Source organism: Podarcis pityusensis, assembly GCF_964106645.2.
Source record: "Podarcis pityusensis genome assembly, chromosome: 1".
NCBI lineage: Eukaryota > Metazoa > Chordata > Lepidosauria > Squamata > Lacertidae > Podarcis > Podarcis pityusensis.
Window position 1 is genome coordinate 119,382,729 of NC_138028.1, and position 6,000 is coordinate 119,388,728.

The following is a 6,000-nucleotide window of genomic DNA, read 5'->3' on the forward strand; positions in this document are numbered from 1 at the left end:
TTTATTCTACCTCTGCTAGCTTTAAGGGGAAATAGGAGCAGTTCCAAAACAAAAAAGGCAGCCATGATGAACAGCATTGCAGCATGTTTTAAAGACTAAAAAACAAACAGCTAGTTGACTTACCTAGAGAAAGACTATTGGATGCTGTAAATATTTGTTTTGCTTTGAAACAATGAAATGTAAGGCAGCCTCTTGTGAAAAGGAATTGGTCCAAAGGCTTTAGAACAGATTCTGATCTAATTTAGGCCATTTGAAACCTACAGTGCAGTGAAAAGCAGGGGCAAAACCCTAGTATTCCTTAGATTGAAACGGCAAGCACTGTGTCTTTTATTTTAAAACACCCCTCTATCTTAATATGTTGTTAAAGGAGGAAAGTGGAGTTCTGTCACTGATGGAAAGTTACATTTTTAAATCAATACCCTTCCTGTGCAAATTTGCCACATCTTAATCGAGCCTGGGAGAGAGGTGCTGGCGGCCTTGTTTATAAATTTGACAGGATGAAGTGAGATGAAAATGGTTATTGTTAACCATTGAGGGAAATAAGGTTTCAGAGGCAGCTCCATGTATGTGTTGCACTAATATAACCCAGAAGTTACCAGAGCACAGATAACACTTATATTTTCAGGAAGCATGTAATTAAGATGTGGAGCCATGGACCTAGTTAATGAAGTAATGGACACCAGCCAGTTGGCGCCAGAGACACTTGCACAATCACTCTCCATGCAGCAAAACCAAGGAAGGAAGCTTGCCAGCAACTTAAGTACTTGTGGGGCATCAAACAAATGTAGGGATTGATAGTGGCTGATCAGTCCAATGTGAACCAACATGTATCTTTGAAAGGGTTCCACACCCTCTGAAGCAGTGGGTACGTAGCTTGGGAATACAGTGGTACCTTGGTTTACGAACTTAATCCATTCCAGAAGTCTGTTCTTAAACCAAGGTGCGCTTTCCCTAATGAGGCGGTGCCCTTCCACCGTTCGGATTCCGTTGTTGCGGAGTTTGTAAACCAAATCATTCTTAAACCAAGGTACCACTGTGCTTCTAAATCCACTTTTGTTACTTGAGGCCTTCCGTCAGCCTTGGCTGGTGGCCCAGCTGCTACACCCCTATCTGGACAGGGATAGCCTAATTTCTGTTATCTGTAACTTCTGGGTTAGATTAGTGCAACACATACATGGGACTGCCTCTGAAACTTCAGTTAGTGTGGAATTGGGTTGCCCGGTTGCTCACTGGGGCAAGGCAGTTTGAGCATATAACACCAATCCTGGCTCCAGTTTGTGAAGCTCATCTGGCCTATAAAAACTGAGGTTGCTGAACAGACTCTTGGGCTGGAGTGCTGTTGGCAGGGACGTTGTTGCTGTTGGTTTTCTGTATCTTTAGATCTTCTTGTGGTTTTTGTGGAGATTGTCCAACTTGGTTGTGTAATTTTTAATGTTTATGACTTACTGTTTATGACAACTTTTGTTATGTTGTAGTTAATGTGTTTTTTCATGTTGCAAGCTGCCTTGAGCATGCTTTGAACTATGGAAAGGTGGCACACAAATAAAATTATGTGTGCATGTAACAACAACAACAACAACAACAACATAATAGATCCCACAAGCCTGAAGTATGTCTGTTGCTGCTTTTTGTCTGTGCATTGGGTGGGTGATATCTAAAGGGAAGAAGCTATTCACAAAGTCTTTCTATTTCCTTTTTTTTCAATGTTGCAATAGTGCAAACCATACTGCATCAAGATTGACAGATTCCTGGAAAGAGAATGGATTTTTTTTCAAATGGGGAGTTACATACTTCCTTCCTGCCTTTATTTATTTATATTTACTGCCTTTCCTATCACATGAACCCAGGGACTGGGGTGGACAGCTATTTGCTTCTTGTTTCCTAACATTACGTGTCATTGCAGAGACTAAGTTGCTAGAGTAACGATGGTAAATGTTTAACTACAGTGGTACCTCGGGTTAAGAACTTAATTTGTTCTGAGGGTCCGTTCTTAACCTGAAACTGTTCTTAACCTGAGGTACCACTTTAGCTAATGGGGCCTCCCGCTGCCGCCGCACAATTCCTGTTCTCATCCTGAGGTAAAGTTCTTAACCCGAGGTACTATTTCTGGGTTAGCGGAGTCTGTAACCTGAAGTGTCTGTAACCTGAAGCGTCTGTAACCCAAGGTACCACTGTATATAAATTCTTTATACATCATATAAACACAACTCTTTTCACATTATCTAATTGAGTAGAATCAATTAAGGACCAACCTTTAGAACAGGAAATACAAATAGATCAGTTCTTATATACCGTATTTTTTGCTCTATAAGACTCACGTTTTCCCTCCTAAAAAGTAAGGGGAAATGTGTGTGCGTCTTATAGAGCGAATGCAGGCTGCGCAGATATCCCAGAAGCCAGAACAGCAAGAGGGATTGCTGCTTTCACTGCGCAGCGATCCCTCTTGCTGTTCTGGCTTCTGAGATTCAGAATATTTTTTTTCTTGTTTTCCTCCTCCAAAAACTAGGTGCGTCTTATGGTCTGGTGCGTCTGGTGCGTCTTATAGAGCGAAAAATACGGCACTTAATGTCAAAATAGAAGCTTTTGTGCTCCACGTATGTCTTAGCGAATACAAGTGTCAGATGTAACAACTTTAAGGAGCAGTACTTGCAAAAGATGAACTTTTCTTTGTAATGTTCCACATCTGCCTTTGCAAAGTATGGTTGTTGTATACAGCTGCTGTATGCAGGTATCAGACGAAGGATACGAAAGATCTTAACATGTGCCTTTGCAAAATATAGTTGTTGTATGCCGGTGTCAGACGAAAGAGTTCTCTGTTCCTATAGGCAGTCAGGGGACCAATCCTGTGCATGCCTACTCAGAAGTAAGTCCCCTTGAGTTCAATGAGCCTTACTCCCATGGAAGCAGGTACAGGTTTGCAGCCACAGTCGCACACTCGCGCCCCCCCCCCCCGGTTGCAGTACAGTGCTTCACAAAAGAATCTGGCATGGAGATCCCTGTATGTTAAAAATCACTGGGTAAAAATGTACCCCCATATAAAATGCATCAAAGAACAGGATGGATTAAGGAATGGCATGGATCGTGGCCAAGTACGCTGCTTCACAAACCAGCAGTGGGTTGCAGAGTAAACAGAAGTGTGTAAACAGCCTACAAAGTGGGCAATAAATCTCATATTTTCCGTCTTCCTTGGCGATACATCACAAATTACTCTTCTTTGATGATGCACTTCATCAGCTAGTTAAGCAGTGCAGTTAATGAATGGTGGTTATATAAGAACGAGGCAGTTTATTCAGTTAGGACTGACGCTCCCAGAGGGAAATTCTCTGTCCTGCTTGCTTCAAAACAAAAACACAGCATTTTCTTACTATGGTGGTAAAATTAAATCGGCAGTAGCAACTCGGTTACAATCTATGTCGTAATCTTCCCTGCTTATAGTTGCATGGAATACCCTTGGGTGCGTGGGGTAGCTTGAATTCATATTTTCTGCTTAGAAGCTGATCTGCATTCATTGTGCACAGCTGAACTGTCATTAATGAACTGTGTGGGGACAAGTGGAGTTATGTAATATGATAACTTTCGTCTTTAGCTGCATGCATGAATGTTTAGCTGCTCATCGTGTAGGACAAAGAAGCGGTCATTGGTGGTATCAGTGCACACGACACATTAGAAAGGCCAAGAGGTCGGCATTCCTGATGAGTCTACAGTCTAAAATCACATCATTATAGCAACTGGGACATAGCAAATGAAGCTGCATTGATGGTGAACTTTATAACTCCCAAAACATAAAAAATAGCACTATTTCAAAACATCTGTTTGTCTTCCATTATGCATGTATACATAATTGGTTGATTTGACCACTGAGATAATGTTCAATATTTTGAATAAATATGCGTATTTTGTACTTGAGTGTAAATCATTCTGGCTATATTAAAAGGGGAGTTAATTATTTCGGTATCTTCTGGTAGTTCATGCAGGTATCCAAACATGACATTCTCCTGGTAAACCTATAAAATCTTCAAGATGTTTCAAAATTGAAAGGCAAGTACTACAAGTTTATAATATCTGAACAATTCCAAAACATGCCAACTATATCTGGCTGCATACACGTTTAATATATATTATATTGTATATTTTTCAGTACCCCAAATGTAGATGGCTTAATGTATTAGGTATGCAACAGTGAATGAATTAGGGAAATTGTAAAACATGTGGTATTATAGTATAACATACACTAAAACATATATGCAAATTGATAAGAGTTCATATATTTTGGAGTTGTCCAAACATTCAGATCAGTGAGATTTACTCCCATGTAAGTGTGTAAGCATGCCAGATACACTATATGGAAGCTTGATTTTACCGTTAATTAAAAACGGTCTCTCATATCATATTCCATGTGCAGCAGGATTCTTTAGAGATTTCATTTAAGAGGGAACAACTGGTTAATGCGCACCCTATAATATTATTCGTTTCCTTCTAAACCCTCTACAAAACCCAACTTTTTTGTGATACCTCTGACACCACTTCCGAATTTCCATAACTAGTGCTGGCCCAAGACAACATCCTACTTGAAGAAAAGCCCTAATGCCACCCCCACCGACTCCCAGTGCCAGGGTTAATATTTACAAATTATTTTCACTCCAGTTACTGTCTCCATCTTTGCTCTCGTCATGGTGCTGCCGGAAGCATCTCTCTGCTTTCCTTTTTTTTAAAAAAAAATAATATTTATTGATTTTCCAACCATTTAAACACAGTAAAACGGAAAAACAAAAAAGGAAAAGAAAAAACAAAAAAAGAAGAAAAGAAAGAACATAAGATTAACAAAACAAGACGCAAACCATTTAAAACACAAAACAATTTCGATATCTTAACTTTCATTCCCTTATTTCCACGACCTCCTCACACCTCCCTTTTTGTATTCCACTTCTATTAATTGTTTCAGCAATTCCTTTCCATCTTCCTCTGTTTTCTCTTCTATAATTATCTTAACATATTCTAATCTTATATTTCCCTTTAATACTCTATTAATCTATTTATACCTAATTCCTTATAGCATTTCTACTGAAGCCGTATAACTTCATTCCAACATTTTTCTAACGTTCATTATTTTAACAATATTTCTATAAATAGTCTTTAAACTTTTTCCAGTCTTCTTCCACCGACTCTTCTCCCTGGTCTCGGATTTCTGCCAGTCGTTTCCGCCAATTCCATATAGTCCATCAACTTCATCTGCCATTCTTCCCGGATAGATAAATCTTGTGTCTTCCAGTTCTTCACAATGAGTATTCTTGCTGCTATTGTAACATACGTAAAAAGAGTTCTGTCCTTCTTTAACACCAATTGGCCAACCATGCCCAAGGGAAAGGCCTCTGGTTTCTTCAAAAAGGTATATTTAAATGCCTTTTTCATTTCATTATGAATCATCTCCCAAAGCGTCTTAATCCTTGGGCATGTCCACCAAAGGTGAACTCTAATCCTCAAATTTGTCTGTTTTTCTTTAAAGATGACTGTTTTCAGTCATCGCAAGCGTCAACTTATATTCATCAAGTTGCTTCTGTATAGCTGGGGCTCTCTTTCTCTTTCTCTCCAGTTGTGTTTCTTTACATTCAGCAACAACAGCTTTTTCCCTGGCCTCCTCCGCAGTTTGCCGTACCGAAATCGGTTCCTGTGTCAATTTCTGGGTGATTTCTAGATTGGTATTATTTATACTTTCTATATTTAAGTTAATTTTAGTGATTGGAACATCCACTTTCACATTTATCGTGTCCATTTTCCTGTGAAGCTGATCCAATGAGTCATTTATCTTAAATAACGCAGCCACTAGGGCCTCTTCTGTCAACATTTCTCTTGGTTTTACATATACTGGTACAAAGGCTACAACAAAAAGAGCAAGGGGGCCTGGTGGTGGACCTCTCCTGGATTATTGCCAAGTCCTCCCAGACCTTAGTGTTTTGTCCGCAGTTGACTGGTCTGTTTTTCCTCTTCCATTAACCATAACAC